At 41.3% G+C, this 19,630-nt stretch overlaps 1 protein-coding gene and 1 long non-coding RNA gene across 5 annotated transcripts in view; both read left to right on the top strand.

Moving 5' to 3' along the window:
• The window catches only part of MAST4 (microtubule associated serine/threonine kinase family member 4), a 603,242-nt gene that overhangs the window by 371,261 nt on the left and 212,351 nt on the right, over window positions 1-19,630 (top strand). The window lies entirely within an intron of this gene.
• LOC145516774 (uncharacterized) lies at window positions 1,366-7,801 on the top strand. The gene is made up of 2 exons (XR_014061753.1): window positions 1,366-1,953; window positions 5,897-7,801. It is a non-coding gene; the product is annotated as an uncharacterized LOC145516774 (long non-coding RNA).

A 19,630-nucleotide genomic window follows, 5' to 3' on the forward strand; every position in this document is an offset into this window, starting at 1 on the left:
AAAGTGTAGGAGGGTGGCAGGGAGAAAGTAGAGAATTCAGTTAGAAGGAAATGACAGTGACCTAGTCGGGACACAGTATATCTTGAATCAAGGTGTTTTGGGTGGAAAGAATGATGAGATTCTGGATATTTTACACTGCAAAAAAGTATACTGGGGGTAGAATGGGGAGGAAAGTTGATCCTTCCTCTTTTGTATTCCATTGTATTTTCATTATTTCTTGCTGTTCTATGCTTTTATGCTAATTATGGTTATTAGTTTACACTTTTATGTGCCCCGTTGCAGTATTAACCAGTGAGTATTCTCCATGTGGATATGTTGCCTCTAACAGGGCGGAGGGTTGGTTAGTTCTGTGAGCTCACAAAGAAGGAGAAGTAACATTAACAAATGCCCCCAGAGCAAGTTGGCAGACTAGGATGTAGAGAAAGGTTCAGGGAAGATCATGTGGACTTCCTCTAGTCCACGTGCACCTTAGTAGGTTTGTAAACAGATGATCCTCTAGATGGTGCATAGCTGATCGTAATGTTGTAAAGGTGAGGGGAGAAAAGAGGTGGAAGCAGCCCAGAGCCTGAGTGTGGGCTTGGGAAAGTGAGAAGCAGGCTGGATTTCAGCCTTGACTTTCCTTCCTGCCCAGCACCCTTGTGCAGGGCACAACCTGAACAGCTGCACATGACATCCCTACTCTGAAGGCCCCCGGGACAGAAATAAACACACCTGAATCTAATCCTGGTTCCACCAACTGTGAGCCCTCAGCTTCATCATCTGTTAAAAGATGGAGTTTAACTTCATGGCCTTTAAAATGTAACCACTTGAACACAGTTGTTTCAACACAGTAGTGAAACAGCCATGACTTGCTAAAGTGAAATACCCAGACTTGCTCAAGTAAAATCCTGATTTGTCCTAGTATTTCTTCTCAACAAACCAATGGTTGCCAATTTGTAAAACATTTTAAAATTTGCATTAGAGAAAGTGAGTGAGATACGTTCTTCATGTACAGCAATGGAGGTACACTTAATCCCATGTTATGAATACTGTGAAAATTGTGCTCCTTGAATAAATACAGGATGAAACTTTCAGGCTTCCAGAATATATGTTCTTTCTTTCCTTCCTTATTCGTTTTTGATTGCTCTTGTTAACGTACTGCGCTGTTCTTAAAAATCAGTTTTCCAAAATGAAAATACAGGCTCCAATCTCTTGTGTCTCCAGTTGGTATTTTCCCAATTGTAGGATTTGCCTGTTCTCACAAGTCTTTGCCTCACAGCAGAGTTCAACTTCCCCCAAATTAAGGCAGTTAGTTTATTCCTCTTTCTGATGATTGCCATATATAGAAAAAAATCTAATTATTTTCATTGGGCAACCGTTCCCCGTGTCTTTCTCTGTGGAACATGACTGATTTTGTTAACTCCACCAGGGAAAGAATAAGCAGAACTTCCTGCGGGTGGCCAAATTCTATTCAGGAGCATCCCCAGGAGGCAGGGAATAGTTGAGGTTTGCTGAAGGAAACTCTTTTATAAGTATGATGCTGTTGCTTTGTTATTATTTTTTCCAGTCTGCTTGGTGAAGAGGACTTTTCATTTCACTGAGGTGAAAACTGGGTCTGTGAGAGGAGCTACTTTCTTTGGAAAAAAAAAAAAAATTAGAAACCAATTACTTGATATGCAGAGCCAAAAGCCTCATTCCCTTAACGAAATCAGTGCAGTGTGCACTGTCGTTAACCTGAGGAAAGCGGCTGACATCTCTTGATTACCACTGGAGGTGGAAGGACCGAAACTTGCAGGATCCCCCTCCCCCTCGAGAGAAGGTTAGTCCAGCCCTTTCTAGAGGTTCATTTCGGCTCTCTGTCATCGCCGGGACGCTGGCAGGCAATGTGTGTCATGGTTACAATAGAGTGTGGTAACATATAACAACCATGAAAGCCCAGCGGGAAAGGCTGCAGATTCCGGGGCTGACCTTGGAGTAAGTATTGTCTCTCTTTAATATTTTAATGCTTTCTGCATGGCACTCGCTTTCCTGTGACCAATAGCTCTTTAGCATTTGTTTGTACTGACAGCCTCAGAGCACTGCAGTGTGAGCTGGAAGGAACCTGTCTGAAATATATGGCATTTGATTTCAGCCTATGTGGAAGCCCCGACCCAGCATTTTGCATCGCAGTCAGAGGAAAAGCGCTGCTGCATATTTAAAGTTACTAAACCTCAGTGCTGGAAACATCTTAACAGCTCATTGTGAAAGAATGTATCAGCAGGCCGTGGTGTGTCTTTTTATTTTTTCCTTCTCTCTTACTGTTTGTTTATCCCCATGCTGCCTTGTTCTAAAGAAGGGCCTCTGTCTGGCTTGGATAACAGAAGACATTACAATGGATAAGAGTGCAAGAGAAGGGTAATTTGTCACACTCATTAGATGTGATCCATGCTTTATCTGTGCAGCAGAATATTAATGAACTGTAGTACATTTTGCGTCCTTCTGCAGAGTCTCCAGCCACCTCATGCGGTGTGTTTACCTAGTTGAGCTCTGTGTTTGCTTACCTTTTTTTTTTTAACCCATTAACACATCTGACTTGCCTTCTGATTTGATGCAGCCACGTAAAATGCCCACATCTAATTTGTGGCGCAGAAGTTAAACATCTGTGATGCAGGAAGTGTCAGCAAATTTTTATTTTAAATCTGTTTGTCAAAGATGCAGAAGCTGTGAGTTGGTCTGTGCTGGCACACTTAAAATAATAAAGAGCACAATAGATTTCTGCTAGAAAAACATAAATGTGTTGTTTCACTTGCTGTACAGATATAAAATTGCATTTTCATTGAAATCTGCACAACTTTGATCATCTCATTCATGCTGGACTCCTTCCAGGAGGAGACTGCAGGGGAGACCTGTGCCTAGTTCTGAGGAGTCACTCTTCCTCTTGAACCCTGTAGATGCGTCACACAAGGGGAACTGTTTCCTCAGTTGATAACTGAATGAAAACATGACATTTCTGAAGCGATTTGAGTACTTTCTCCATCAGTTCTTGCTCTAAAATTACACACCGATTTTTTAACTAACAAGTGCTCACTTAGAAAACTTAGAGGGCTCCTACAGCCTTCTTGCTAGACATGGCTTTTTATACAGCAGAGATACAAAGCGTATTTGCCCAGTGCTACTGATCTGTCCCCATCTCCACCCTGGCATTCAGCCCCCCTCATCTGTGTGGAATATTTTAGTGGCATCCACTCGTTTTGCTACTTAATCCTCCTCTCTCTAGCATTCTGGACCTGCACAGCTCCTGTGGCTCTGTGTTCCAGGCCCAGAAACTTAGTTTCAACCTCCAACTTCACTGTCCCATTTCTTTCTGGTTGTGCTGCTTCCTCGTTGTCTCTTTTGGCTTTGGCATGTACCGTTTCACATTCCAGTTTTTCTTTCTTTCATTTTTGATATCTCATCCACATTAACAGGAGATACTTCAAAGTTACTTTCTAAAGTACAAATTCAGTTGTATCTACTGTTCCATCTATAATTTGAAAGGCTGAGCTGTGCCACCAATTTTAGGACATTGCTAGTGATGAGGATGACTTATAGGTCAGCTCAACACAGGGGGTTCCCTGCATTTTGCTTTGGTCCCAGGGCCATAACCCCTTAGTCTAGCCTCTACCCTGGTACATGACACTGTGGATCTGAAATAGCTTATTTTGTACCTGAGAAGCTTGAGGCAGTAGAATAGAAGATCACTCTTCAATGTCATTGACAATGACAATAGAAATTCACTTGGAACATTTTGTTTACCTTGAAATGTAAAACTACTCTTAGGTAGACATAGCTGATTTCATATTCATTCATGGAGAAAGCTAGTTCTGCAGTCTTTGAGTAAATTCAGTTTCTTACCACTGCAGAGAACGGTTATAATGAAAAGTCTTATCACTGATTTTATTAAGGGCACGTTTAATGTATATAATTTTATTTACTTGAGGACCTCATAACACACAAACTGTGCAGAACAGCTTTCGAGTGTTCTCTCATGAGACATTTCTGTTTTTCTTCAAGAAAGTTTATTCCATAGATACTGCAGCATGGACTCTTAACACTAGTAGATTTTACACACTGTAGAGGCAATTCAAAATTTTCCCATCTGATTTATCAATAACATGAGGCGTTTCTGATTCTTGTTTCAGAAATTGAAATCCTGGATGTGAGACAGCAAATATATTAATATTTCATAAATTAATGTTTATTAATTTATTCAGAAATTTCTCATATGTAGAGAGCCTATGCATGGCTTTCTGATTTCTGAGAAATTGAGTGGTTTCTTTCACTCCTTTTTTTTTTTCAATTTTAGTGTAGAATTAGGTTCATAGACACTTTATAGCACATATGATAACATGTCTCTGCTTGGAGGCACTGAGTGGCTCCATTGTCTTTTCATGCCTATTTTAGGACCAGAAGGAAAAGATAAGACTGTACTTAGACTAGATGACGGCTCTATCAGGGCACTCATGAGGGCTTTCCAATGAGCTGCTAAGTTAGAGTACAGTATGTTGAAGAGCAGCAGATTCTGAATGTTCTCTGAATGTATAAAGAAATCAATTCCTTAGTTTACTGAGTACTAGCACTAAGCCCAAGAGTGGTTTTAGAAGATATAAAATGTTACTCCTTTGAAACATTTTATTAAACAAATTGGAGCATTGTGAACAATGACTCACATTTTGGTTTGAATCAAATACAGCCAAGTCTCAATTATCCACATAATGGGAAACAAGGATGGCATTAAGAATTTGGTAAGCCTGAATCTGATGTTAGCCACGGCTGCCACTTCTCTGTTCAGTAAAGAGTACAACCAGCTTGAATTAGCCAGTATGCAGCTCAGTTCCAAGAACTCTTTGCCTAAGGTAAGAAAATGTACAGTGTAGAATCATGGACCAAAGGACGGGCAGAAGAATGTTCTTGAAGAAACTCATTGTAATGTAGCAGGAGTTTTCAGGGCTCACTTCAGCTTAAGAGTTGGTACTAGAATACTTAGCTAATTCTTATTTTGATTTTGCCATGTGAAAGTAATTGGAAATTGACTAGTATTTACTTCATATCTTGATAGATCTCTTGGCAGAATTGTTGCAAGTAAACAAACTGATAAATTTGTTCCCTTTCCTCTCTAAAAGAGAAGAGCCATGAGGCTAAAAGAAAAAAAGGGTAAAGGGACTCTAAGCTTGGGACCCCATGCTGAATATTTGAGAATTGGCTGGTGAATGTGCTTGGGGGCTTGGATGGGTTGATGGGAGTAGGAGCTGCAATGGTCCATTGATAGATGAATTTGAAGGAAAAAAAAAAAAACTGCTTGGAGAATAAAATACTTTATAACCATATATGAGAAATTTTGAAGTTCCTTATTATGAACATAAGCATAAGAACACTTTTTACCATGAGACTTAGACAACATATTGCTGAGTATTTTTCACTAAAAAGTGCTTAAAAATATAACTTCCTATATGGAAATATTTGTTGCTTTGTTTTTTTAAAAATGACAATATTTAACCTGAATTTTCATTTCTATTTTGATGACTACTTCTCCATGGTTTTGATACAGATTTTCCATTAATTCTTACTTGGAAATAGAATACATGCAATATAAAAAACATCAACGACTTTTCTTTGCAAAAAATCACATGCCGAACATATCTGCCAAGTTGCTCTGTGACAAAAGGCACAAATAAAAATGACAGCAGTAGTGTAGAGAATGTAAATTTCAGCAGGCAGCATTGTGCTTGTTCTCTGTTTTAGAGCTGAGATGGGGCACGTGATTCGATGATTGCCTAGTGGTACTGATAGGCATGCCGTGATGATTCTGGCCTAAAGGGAACAAAGTCCCTTCACTGAGCTATGCTATTTTTACTGCCATCATTTCTCCCACTTGGAATGACATTATTTTAACTTTCAGTCTCACTCCAAGGAGCCTGAGTCCAACCCCATCCAGCCCAGGCAGTCCCTGTAGTCCTCTCTTCGCTTTTCACTTCTGGAGGTAAGCGCGCTCCAGTGCCTGCCCGGGGCTGCTTTGTCTTGCCTTCCCATCCCCCATACCCCACCATGAGTATCTGAACACTGTGGACCACAGTATGCAATAAAGTTCTTTTTTTCTTAACTATTGTCTTCATGTTAACATATGAAATGAGGAAACTGGTTGAGTTGTTTACCTGATGACTTTACAGGAACACTGAGAAAATGTACTGTGCTTATTCCACTGAGCATATCTTACTGATGTTTCACTTAGCGTCCAGTAATTAGTAGTTTGTTTGACTCCCGTGTGTATGTTACATGTGGCTTTCCTTCGGAAATGGTCTGCACTGAAAGTCATGAATTTTGACTCATCTTTTATAATAATACTATTTATTACAGTTTCTAGGAAACACTTTCTAATTCACATTAGAAATTATTTTATGTATGCTATAAATTATTTTATGTCATGTTATTTCCAGGACAAAGTACTTGACTTGTCTAAAACCATTAGTATTTTTGAATTTTTAGAATCCACACTTATATACCCCACCCTCTCACTCATAGGCTGATATAAATTCATTCTTCTCTTCTCTAGAGAGAAAGATCTTCAAGGAACTCTACTGGCATTTTAGCCCAGCTTATCATGAGACTACATAATAGAAAATGTTGTTAGTATTGTATGTATAGTACATACAATCTACTAGGATTTCCGTGGATTCATTGTCTGTGAATAGAATTCGTCTCGCTGGATCTAATCACAACCCAACTTCCCCTTACCCATTTTTTTTTAATAATAATTTTCTTTCCATGCCGCATGTGAGATTTTAGTTCCCTGACTGGGTATTGAACCTGTGCCTGCTGTATTGGGATCATGAAGTCTTAACCACTGGATCACCAGAGAAGTCTCCCCCCCACCACACCCATTTTTTTAATCCTAAAGTAGAAGGTAGAAGCACACTCTCAGTTGATGCGAAGAGTGACTTAAATTATTTTCTATTAATGAATACTTTTTATTTCTTATATGCAAATGAATGAAAAATTTGCCATGCATGGCCAGGTCCTTAAAAACACTACTCTTTGTGACCCCGTGGACTGTAGCCTGCCAGTCTCCTCCATGGGATTCTCCAGGCAAGAATACTGGAGGGGGTAGCCATTCCCTTCTCCAAGGGATCTTCCTGACCCAGGAATCAAACCCGGGTCTCCTGCATTGCGGGCAGATTCTTTACCTTCCAAGCCACCAGGGAAGACCCATCAGTGGAACAATTTAATGTGTTTCTCTCATTTTTCTAAAATAAGACTGAACCAAAATTTGAAGAATTGACTGCAGAAATGAGTGAAAGACTTTGAGCTTTGGTTCTACTCTTCTGCTGATGGGATTATGTTTATTATTGTCAAAGTGACTTTCAATATGAAAGTTTCATGTAGTAACTTTTATAAAGTATCCCCTGAATATAATAGGCCCTAAAGTATAGGAATGATTTTCTCACAATCCAAAGAATTCCATTGTTCTTGTAATTTGTCTATTTTGATGATCCAACCACAAGTAACTGAACTGTCTTCTGAATTTTTTCGCCTCAATGTAACATGCCTTTATTAAATACCCACATGTCCTTTACCTTCATAAAAACAATAGGCTACTTGAAATAAAGTTGCTATCAATAGTGGAGGACAGAAACTCCAAAGAAAACATTGTGGTATTACAGAGGAGGATGAGGTTCTGAAAACTGATTTTGGAGAGAGATGTAGAGATGTCTTTGGAACTGGTGTTATTTGAGCTGGACCATGATAAACTGGAGGGTTTCAATGAGGAGAATTAGCAGTGAAGGTCAAAACCAAACAAAGAATAAAACAGCAAGGAGGTAAGAGAATGTGGCACATTGTAGAAATGGGTTTATGGCTAGAAGATAGGGTGGATGAAGTAGAAAAAAAGCATGGACTTGGACAGAGATTGATATGGGCTTAAACATTAATTTGGGACTATGCTATGTAAGGTCTTACATACTCAGCTGAAACGTTTGACTTTCATTTTGCAAGCATTTCAGGGTATTAGAAGATTTTTTTCTGAATAAAAAAATGACTGAGAAAATTTACCTTTACCAATCTCCCAATCTGTTTACCAATCTATTCTTTAAGAATAGATAGGTCTTAAGTTAGAAGCTCCAGTGAGGGTGCTAGTATGATAACAGGTCCTGGATCAGGACAATTGCAGTGAATTAAATTAAACTTTGCAGAGTACTTGATAGTTGACATAATGCTTTCTATCTCTTTCAATTTAATCCACCTGACACTAGGCAGGAAGGAATATTGCGTCTGTTTACAGATGATAACACATTTAGATATTTAAGTGGCTTAACTAGCTTTGGATTCAAAATGAAGTCTCAAATCTTTCCACTGTGACTAACTTAAGACACACACATTGCCATGGGCTCATTTATATAGGGTTTTCCAGTTTATGTGGACTTTGTGACCTCCTTTAGTGATTTTTATTTCCCCAGTGCCTTTCTCAATTCATGGAATGTAATAAGTGTTTGCAAAATGTTTATTAAAAAATGAATGAGTGAACTGGAAATAGAAGATGTATTGGTTACGATACTGCTCACAAATCAACCACCAGACAATTGGTTTACATAAAATGGAATTGTATTTTTCACTCACAGACTAAGAGTATGGAGAGGATCCACTCTATACAGTCATTTAGTAATCCAGAGGGTTCTTCAACACATGGCCTTTAGAGTTGCCCTGGGTATCATTCCAGGTGGTGGAAAATGAAAAGATCACAGGAGATGGTGCAATGCTGGTCCTGAGAGTGGCATGCATTACTTTCACCCCCATTCCATGCCTAGAATTTGGAGTTCTACTATGCCTAATGACAAGGATGACTGGAAAATACAGCTTCCTTGCATCCAGGAAACAGAGGAAATGAGTTTGGGAAATAGCAGTCTTTGCCACAGAAGGTGATAAAAGAAAGGTGCCCACAGTAGGTGTTCAAAAGACAGTTTTGAATGAATTTACACGGAGATTTTTAGTATTAATTGAGCAGAAGCCAAGAGCAGAGTTGGAGAGGGAGGAAAATTAGTCATGGTTGAGTTTGGTCCTGAACACACTGAGTCATCTCTAAGTAGAGATTTCTGGTTGGTTGCTTGGAGTTGGCTGTCTCTAATAAGGTGCCCCCAGATTATGGTCTAATGTAAATCAGAGTCTGTCTACTCAAAGCTGTGATCTTTCCAGTAGTCATGTATGGATGTGAGAGTTGGACTATAAAGAAAGCTGAGCGCCGAAGAATTGATGCTTTTGAACTGTGGTGTTGGAGAAGACTCTTGAGAGTCCCTTGGACTGCAAGGAGATCCAACCAGTCCATCCTAAAGGAGATCAATCAGTCCTGGGTGTTCATTGGAAGAACTGATGTTGAAGCTGAAGCTCCAATGCTTTGGCCACCTGATGTGAAGAACTAACTCATTGGAAAAGACCCTGATGCTGGGAAAGATTGAGGGCAGGAGGAGAAGGAGACGATAGAGAATGAGATGGTTGGATGGCATCACCAACTCGATGGACATGAGTTTGAGCAAGCTCTGCGAGTTGGTGATGGACAGGGAAGCCTGTCGTGCTGCAGTCCATGGGGTCTCAAAGAATCAGACATGCCCGAGTGACTGAACTGAACTGAAATCCCTGAGATTCCAAATAGATTCGTGCTATTACCACAGAAAAGCATTTATTGCATCTGTGCATAGAATTGTTTTTTCTTCCACTGATTGTGAAGGGTCAGATTTCTTCTTTGTTCCTTTTTAATGAGTGGGGGTCGAAGGTCCAGGGGGAGCGGTGGTGGTGAGCATCGTCTGTTTCTGTGCCCTTCGGAGGTGCTGACACACACAGTTTCTAAATGCTGTGGTGGAAGATACTGTTCCTTTCATGGTGAAGCCCCGGAGGCAGGCTGTGTTGGGATGGGAGTTAGCCTTAGTCTCCATGGGCTTCCTGAGAGTTGCCCGGAAATGAGAGAACCCCAGCTACTGGGGCAGCTGAGCTGCTAAACGAAATGTAAGTTTAGCTGAGTGTGTCTTGGGGATGTAACCTTGCACTGCTTCAGGAGGCTATAGCATGGCACATTTTGGCTCCCTATAAGGGGAAGAATTTTCCAAGAAAGCTTCAGAGTGTAGAATGGATCCTCTCATCAGACCATCAGTTTCACACTGCTGGAAATCTCCCAGAAGGCCAAGTTCCCACTTACTTGGAAAGATGTAAAACAGAGAATTCAAGCATGTTATTCCCAAAGGCCCTTTCATCTTGAAATTCTGGTGCTCTTATTGTCTTACAACAGGACTGGAGAGAGAGAGGCAAATGACACAATTTGTCCACAAGCTTAAAAGAAAAAAAAAAAAAAATGGCCCAAATATCTGTTTATCTATACCAATTGATAGAAAACATTTAAAAAATCTTAAGTGGAATTTATATATGCCTTCACTTTCCCTCTTCTGGGGCAACTATAGTAGCTCAGAATTTCTGCAATCCCCAAGACTTAGCACACTTACCTTAATTTAGTGGCAGTTCATGTAATGAGGACACCAGTGCCTCCTGAGTAATGTGAATGTGACCTAGGCCAGCTCATAATCTGGACTGTGATTATTAGATAGCAAGATTCCAGGGCTTCCTCATTTTACATTTTCAGGATCTTTCATGGCACCTGGTAGGCCTCACCCTTAATAGTGACTAGTAAATAGCTGGAGGCTAGCTACCATAACTCAGGGACCACATTGCCGTCGATAGGAAAATATTGTTTTGCATTTTAATGGCATGGTCCAACTTCTGAGTGGATGGCAGCCCTTAGGGCATCTGTTGCATTTCCTACATCCCTGCTATTTTACCTCTTCCATCCTTCTGTTCACCTCCCCATTTGGTTCCTGGAGTCTCATGGTGGTGGTGGACACACAGCTAAGCTGGAGATGGCAATGGAGTGGCTGTTCCAGTTTTTCTCATCTCTCCCAAATCTCACTCCCTGTTTCAGCTGGGACTGAAGCCACACATGCCCCATGGCTGGTGGGATTCAGTGCTAGTTTCAGAGAAAACTATTGCCAGTGTGCCATCAACTTCATGAGGACGAGAATTTTTTTTTCCCCCCACAGATGTATCCGCGGAACCTAAAATAGCTCCTGACATATATAGTAGAGGCTCCATAAATATGTGTGGATGGAATGAATGTTACTCCTGGGGAATTCAGCCTGTTCTGATGTTTTGACCTGTGTTCACAACAGGGCACACTCTTACTCTTAAGTGTTCTTTGCAATTGGTGCTGACGCTTTGAGAGGTAGGGCGTGCATTTTGATGATTCCACAAATATTACATTATAACCTTCAAAATTTAAAAACTGACAAGGTATTAATGATAAATAAAGTAAGGTTCAAGGAGGGAGTAGAAAGGGCTTATTACAGAAAAGTTAACATCAGAGTATATTAGTGACAGTGCCTGGCTATGGTGAGGGGCAGAAGAATGATCTAGAGGTCACAACAGATGACATACTGAAGAGGCCAAGTCACTTGGATGAAAGGGAGTTAAATGTAAGCTCCACAGAACGGAGGCCTGCCTAATTTGCTCCTGCCATCTCCCTGGCACCTGTAAGAGCACTTGTTATAGGGCAGATTCTTCATAAAATCAATTCGTGTGAGTGTTAGTGTGAAAGTATTAGTTGCTCAGTCGTGTCTGACTCTTGTGACCCTGTGGACTGTAGCCGCCCAGGCTCCTCTGTCCATGGGATTTTTCAGGCAAGAATACTGGAGTGGGTTGCCATGCCCTTCTCCGGGGTATCTTCCTGACCCAGGGATCGAACCTGATTCTCCTGTGTTGCAGGCAGATTCTTTATCGTCTGAGCCACCAGGGAAGCCCTAAAATCAATTCGCTTTTGTCATTGAAGGTACTTTGAAGCAGCAAAAGTGTTCTAACTGGGGACTTTGGAGGCAGCTTTTTAAAAACAAAAGCCCTCCAGTGAGTTAGTGTTCCCTCGTGGTGTGAGTCTAGTCCAGCCTAGCCCTGGGCCCCTGCTGCCCGTTTCCTGTGGGGCTCCCCAGTGTGCAGCAGACCCTGCCTGGCTGGTCCCTTCATTCCCATTACCTGACTAGCCCTGGAGGAGTCGAATATGGGACCCAATAGACTAGCGGCATGGTGCCTGATCTTGGTCACTGCCCTCACCATGTCCAAGCTTTGAGACTTCAGGCAAGTCATAAATCATGAACGTCATGGACCTTCATCGTCTTCACCTACCTTGCCCAAGAATAAGAATAATAGCTTATAGGTATTTAGGGGGATATATTTCTGTTAACAAGAACAGGACCTGTGATGGTCCTAAAGGCCATGGGAAGGCCAAGTAGACAGTACTTTAGCAGAAAAGGGTACCAGGGACAATGGTCACCTAATGCAGTTTTGCCAAGAGCTTGTCCGTTTGTCCTGCTGTTGCTAGAAAGGTGACCAGGTGTCCACAGCTCCCTAAATCCCCCATCACTCCACTTGTTGCCATGGTGAGGGGCAGGCATAATAAGCATTTACCAAATACATGGCAGTATGCTGTGAATATGTCTCCTTTTTTTAACGTCTTCTTTTTTAATTTTTATTGAAATATAGTTGATTTACAGTGTGTTAGTTTCAGATATATAGTAAAATGCTTCAGATATATATATTCTTTTTTTTACATTCTCTACCATTATAGGTTATTACAAGATATTGAGTATAGTGCTATACTCCATATCCTGTGCTATGCTGTAGGTCCTCGTTGGTTATCTATTTTATATATAGTAGTCTGTATATTTTAATCCCAAACTTCTAATTTATCCCTCTCCCCTGCTCCCCTTTGTTTGTTTTCTATGTCTGTGAAGAAAAGGGAACCTGCCTACACTGCTGGTGGGAATATCAATGAGTGTAGCTGCTGTGGAGCACAGCATGTGTGTGCATGGGCACACTCAATCTCTCAGTCGTGTCCAACTCTTTGCAGCTCCATGGACTGTAGCCCACCAGGCTCTTCTGCCTGTGGAGTTTTCCTGGCAAGAACACTGAGAGGGGTGCCATTTCCTCTCCAGAGGATCTTCCCGACCCAGTGATCTAACCCGCGTCTCTTGTGTCTCCTGCATTGACAGGCAGATTCTTTAACACTAGTGCCACCTGAGAAGCCTGGAGAACAGTATGGAGGTTCTTTAAAAAATTAAAAATAGAACTACCATATGATCTAGCAGTCCCACTCCGGACATATATCTGGAGAAAAACATAATTTGAAAAGATACACACACGCCAGTGTTCATAGCAGCACTATTTACAATAGCCAAAGTATGGAAGCAATCTAAGTGTCCATCAACAGATGAATGGGTAAAGAAGACGTGGTACATATATGGAATGGAATATTACTCAGCTATCAAAAGAATGAATCAATACCAATTGCAGCAACATGGATAGACCTAGAGATTTTCATACTAAGTGAAGTAAACCAGACAGAGAAAGACAGATATCATATGATATCGCTCATTTGTAGAATCTAAAATAGGATACAAACGAACTTATTTATGTCTCCTTTTCACGGGACACCAGTAAGTGTGGGAAAGTCACCTGACTGATAAACCCTTTTAGTTTCACTGACTTTGTAGGATGAGTAGGACCATTTGTCTTTTCCATTGTTTCTTCTGCGCCTGCCCCCACCTCCCCCCACCCCCCGCCACTTTACTTTCTGAAGAATATTGAAAAAAAAACTGAAGAAGCTGGTACCAGATGGCGATTTTTTCATAGTCTGCAGACACTAGTTCCAGTGCTTTTGTGAATGTGATGGTTTAATGAACTGCCTTATGCATCCCTGAGTTTTATTTCTGAATTGCTGTGTAGGCCTAGGTCTGTTTAGTACAAGCACTGTACAGAATGGCTCAGCGAAGCAGAGATGAGCATGACTGTAACACTTGGCTGGCCCTGTGGGTGTGGTCCGGGCAGAAGTGGTTGGGGTCTCAGGTGTCACTGGAGTGGTGGCGGGGGAGGCGTGGGCAGGCCAGTTGGTGCTTCACTCAGCTACTGTGGTTTCTGCAGGTGCTGCCAGCTGGTGGCTTCTGTTTCCTATAAGGAGGGAGAATGAGAGGGTGTGTGTGTGGTTCTCCAGGTGAGGGGTGGATGAGGGAGCGGAGTAGACCCTATTGGGGAAGGGGAATGGAATAAACGTATTGCAGTTACCGAGCCTAGGGGATGAGGTTTTATGAGGTCAGATGGCAAGCAGAGCTTTCACATCCCTCTGGGTCCCTGGAACATGTTTATCCTCTCAAAGCCTTTGCTCCTGCAGGCTTAGGTGCCCCTGTGGACAGGCCCTGAGAGCCTTACAGGGGCCTTGGTTCCTAACATAGTGATTCTCCTTTTTTTGTTATGCATTCACTTTTTCATGCTAACTTTTCTCTTTGGCTTACAGTTTTGAGCAGGAGGCTAAAATCACTTAGGTATCTGCATGTGGGGTGGCTTAGTTTCGCTGAGAGCTTGCTTCCTGCCCGGGGCCAGTCTTAGTGCTCCCCATGCATTAACTCCTGTAGTCCTCACACCAGGCTTGTGAGGCCAGGAAGACAGTTTGACAGAAGTGAAAACTGAGACTCAGAGAAACAAACTCATCTGTAATGACCACACATCTCAGTCTGCCTCGGTTCTGTCCGGTTGATGCCTGCTGTCCCACTGCCATTAGTAAAAGGGCCCCCCTTTCACTTTCACACCCCCCAAGTTTGAACAGTAAATTATACTATTTGATCCCGTTAAAACTCAGGCTTCTGGGGGAAGAGCCCTCACCCTTATTCTGTGGCATAAAGTTGAAGTGTCTACACTTGAACACACTTCAGTTTGTAGTCATTTCAAATTTTGCATTCCAAACAGAATATGATATTTACAGGGAGGTGATTTTGTTACTCTGTCTGGACCTCAGGGCTTCCCTGGTGGCTCAAATGGTTAAAAAAAAAAAAAAATCTGCCTGCCATGCCAGAGACCTGGGTTTGATCCCTGGGTAGGGAAGATCTCCTGGAAAAGGGAATGGTTACCCACTCCAATATTCTTGCCTGGAGAATGCATGGATAGAGGAGCCTGCCTGGCCTAAAGTCTGTAGGGTTGCAAAGAGTCAGACAAGACTGAGCAACTAACATGGGCTTCCCTGGTGGCTTGGGTGCATACAAGTGAATTTTTTAGTCCTTTGTTGAGAGTGTGGTTATGGCGCTGGGGAACACGTTTTGAATTGTGGTGCCCTATATTTCTCTTTTTTAAAAAGATTTATTTTAGACAGAGCCCAAGTGACACAATGAAGGTTAAATTGATTTCATTTGGAAATCAGGCCATAGGCCCCCAAGGCACCAATAGCTACTGCTGCTCTATCCTCAGCAGTCTGTACCCAGTTTCCTCAGCCAGGGCTGGCTTGCTATAGCCCTGAGGTGACAGTGTCTCAACATTGCTGTGATGGTCTCGTAATTTTTGAGCCCGATTAGAAGACCTGCCTCTTCAGGCCTGAAGTAGGAGCTCCACCCAAAGTACAAGGAGCCTGGAAACTTCCTTTGTAGCACCCACTCTGAGAGACTCATTTGGCTTTCATCAATCAGAAGTATTTATTGTTACATAGCTTTTCTGTACCAAATATTGTGACTTCTTCACTTAACCTAATTTTGATTTTTGGTTCTGGAATATCTTAAAATTATTCTATGTAATGTTTAGCAGTTATCTCTCAGTTATTAGATCATCTTGGAGCAAATGAAAAAATATACTTTGCTGTGTGTATGTAGTGTAGGGTGGCATGGGGTTCTACCATATATTCCATTTTGTTACTGCATCGCTTTGAGACTAGGAAAAAAACATCTCACATCACTTAAAAAACGTATATCCTACACTTAAAATGTGCCTACAGCCATTAACACCCACCCTATTGAAAAGAGAATTAAGTTGTGATATTCTTTGAAAGCAAAAGATGGCGATGAGAATGTGAAGCTCAGAGGTGTCTCAGCAAGAGGAGTGAGACAAATGCCGAATTAAAAAAAAAAATTATCAAGTTTCTCCATCAGTAACATGGGGATAATAATACCTCTTGGAGGTGTTATAAGAATTAATTAGATACCATGTGTGAAGAGTTCCAACCTGAGCATTCTGTTTATTATTATTAGCTTCGTATTGTTCTTGGAAACCCAGCATTCAAAATGAACTGCAAAACCCAACCTTTGTTATCGAGGATGTTGCATATGCTAATGGAACGTGACAATGATAAGATATTATGAAAATGGCACAGCTGTACTCATGATCTCAGGTGAAGAGGAAATGAGCTGAATTTCATGGACTCGTATGCTTTTCTACTACTATTTCCATGACAGTATGCTCAGGTGAACTATTACTGGATCCATTTAATAAAACAGTGTGGGGATACTCCAAAGTGAGAGAACATTTATTTTCCTGCAGTGGTATTGGAATTGTTTTTCTTCTCCTCTTTATGTAAAATATCAACTTGGCTCTATCTTCAGTTCAGAGTCAAACGTCATATCCCTGGATTTCTAAGCAGCCTCCTAACTTATCCCTCCTCCCCACCCCCATCCTCACTTCAGTTCAACCCTTGCCCTCCTGCGCTCATTCTCCTTCCAGCGCTTGAAGTGGTCTTTGCTGTGTCCGTCCTTCCTCTGCTCAGAGCCTGCCAGTGGCTGCCCTCCCATGTCCCATGACCCGTTCCTGCTGTCTTATCATTCCTTTCCTTCTGGTTGCATTGGATTCTAATTTTTCTTGACCACTCTAAGAATGTTTGTGTCACAACCTTTTTGTCTCCTGTTCCTGAAATATTCTCACCTACCCTTTCACCTTTAAAAAAAAAAAAAAAACTCCACATCTACAAAAAAAGTTGAAAGAATAGTACCGTCAACACCCATGTTCACCTTGATTCACCGATTAACACTTTCCATATTTGCTTTATCTTCCTGCCTCCTTCCTTTTTAGCCCATATAAATATTACATGACTGTTTTTGTTTGTTTGTTTGTTTGTTGAACCATTTGAGAGTAATTTGCAAATATTCAGACATTTCACCCCAAATACTCCAACATTTATCTCCTGAAGACACGTGCTTTCTCCTTCCTAACCGTAACATCATTACATCATCATTATACTCCCAAGTTGAACCTGATTATAGTAATATCTGATATGCAGTCCATCTCAAATTTTTCCAATTATCCTTCCCAAAGTTCTTTAGAGTTGCATTTTTAAACTCCAGAATCTAGTTTAAAATTACATGTTTCTTTTAGTTGGATGTCTCTTTAGTCTCCTTTAGAACAGTTTTTGTTTTTTCTTTCATCTTTTCATAACGTTGACATTTTTCAGGAATATAGGACAACTGTTTTGTTGACTATCCCACAACCTCAATTTATCTGATGGTTTCTTGATCATTAGATTCAGGTTAAACATTCTTGAGAAGAACAGGTGAAGGTGTCTTACTCATAGGATCATACTGCAAAGCCCCAAATCTGGTTCCTGCCAAACTTTTCCCTTGCAGTTTTATCCTTTTTGCTTTATTAAGTAATCTCTGGAGCACTGTTTTGAGATCATCTGAATATCCTTTTCTCAACAAAATTTTACCCAGTGGTTTTTGCATTCATTGGTGACCTGGCTTGAATAAGTTATTTTGTTGCTATTTGTCAAATGGCAGTTTTCTAATTCTGTTACTAGCTAGTGTTTTTCTGTTACGGAAGAAATTTTCCTCCTTTCTCTCTCCCCATTTTTAGGAATGTTATTATTGATTCATGCATATTTTTAAAGAATAAAATAGATAACCTATATTTGGCATGTAAGGGTCTATGACCAGTAGTCCTTTTTGTTGGTCATGTTGTCCCAAAATTGATCAGTGGGAGGTCTTTCCAGCTGACTCCTGGGTCCTTTTAACATGATCTTACTGGTCTTTGAGCACGGCATTTTCTGGCACATCAAGTTATTCTAGCTGATCAGGACAGCTAGAGGAGACTCTACCTCGTGTTCCTCAATCATCTGATGTCTTTCACTCAATGTCCGAACTAAGTGTCACTGCAGCAGAGAGGCCTTCCCTGCCCCTCTAGGAGAAGTGTGTCCACCCCCCCACCCCACCATCCAAACCTGCTTCATGATGTTTCCTTTGGTGTTTGTTAGTTGCTCAGTTGTGTCCAACTCTTTGTGATGCCATGGACTGTAGCCGGCCAGGCAATAATACAAGAGTGGGTTGCTAGTTCCTTCTCCAGGGGATCTTCTCAACCCAGGGATCAAACCCAGGTCTTCCGCGTGGCAGGCAGATTCTTCATGGTCTGAGCCACTGGGGAAGTGTATCCCCATTCAATATTTGTTTGTTTGCTTGTAGTTTATTTTTCCAACTAGCATGAAATTTTTAAATTGACAACAATTCGCCTATTTTGCTCACAACTGGGTCCCTAGTATCTGGCCTATAGTGTGTCCTCAGCAAATAGTTGTAGAAAAAAAGGAGTGAATGGATTTACCACCCCATCTTAAGCCTTCATCAAGCTCTTCCAGATTAGCTGCTGCTCTTCTTTCCTTTGCGTTGAGGTGAATCAGGCTGCATGGAGTTCACACTCACTTGTCTGGCATATGTGACAATTTTACTTCCAGTAGTTCTCCTGCCTTTGTATTCAGGTGATAGTTTGAAACGATTTTCACTAACAGTGCATCATGTGACCCTCAGTGCAAGGCGCGTGGCTGTAACAGTGGAAGCATCTACCATGCAGTTCTCCTTCCCCAGCTTCTCTGAACAGAAAGTCTGGGTATTTTAGAAATAAAAAATGAAACATTTGACACTATGTTAGGATTTTTACATGGGATCCAATGCTGGGAACTAAAAATTAAGTAGAATAAGGGCTTTATTTTCTATGTGAACAAATAACACCTTAAAAACCATCATGGGACTTGCAAAGTATAAGGGTTGTTCTTAGCCTCAAAGGATTTCAGTCCTAGTTGTGATGATGAGAATTAAGAATAGAATATGGAAGTTTTCAACTATTACCTCCTTAAGTATTTTCTCATGCCCTTTCCTTTTGTATTCTCCTTCTGGGACCCCTATGATTTGAATGGTGGGTGTTTAACATTGTCCCAGGGGTGTCTAAGGCAATCCTGCTGCTGGCATATACCCTAAGGAAACCAGAATTGAAAGAGACACATGTACCCCAATGTTCACTGCAGCACTGTTTACAATAGCTAGGACATGGAAGCAACCTAGGTGTCCATCGGCAGATGAATGGATAAAGAAGTTGTGGTACATATACACAATGGGATATTACTCAGCTATAAAAAAAAGAATGCACTTGAGTTCTGATGAGGAAGATGAACCTGGAGTCTATTATACAGAGTGAGGTAAGTCAGAAAGAGAAAGACAAATACTGTATATTAACACACATATATGGAATTTAGAAAGTACCAACGATCCTACGTGCAGGGCGGCAAAGACAGATGTAAAGAATAGACTTTTGGACTTAATGGGAGAAGGTGAGGGTGGGGTGAATTGAGAGAATAGCATTGAAACAATGTACATTACCATATGTAAAATAGATGACCAGTGCAAGTTTGATGCATGAAGCAGGTCACCCAAAGCCAGTGCTCTGAGACAACCCAGAGGGATGGGGTGGGGAGGGAGATGGGAGGGGGATTCAGCATGGGGGGCACATGTGTACCTGTGATCAATTCATATTGATGTATGCCAAAAGCCAT

This window comes from Giraffa tippelskirchi, chromosome 8, assembly GCF_054371585.1.
Source record: "Giraffa tippelskirchi isolate mGirTip1 chromosome 8, T2T-mGirTip1v1.2.pri, whole genome shotgun sequence".
NCBI classification, from domain to species: domain Eukaryota; kingdom Metazoa; phylum Chordata; class Mammalia; order Artiodactyla; family Giraffidae; genus Giraffa; species Giraffa tippelskirchi.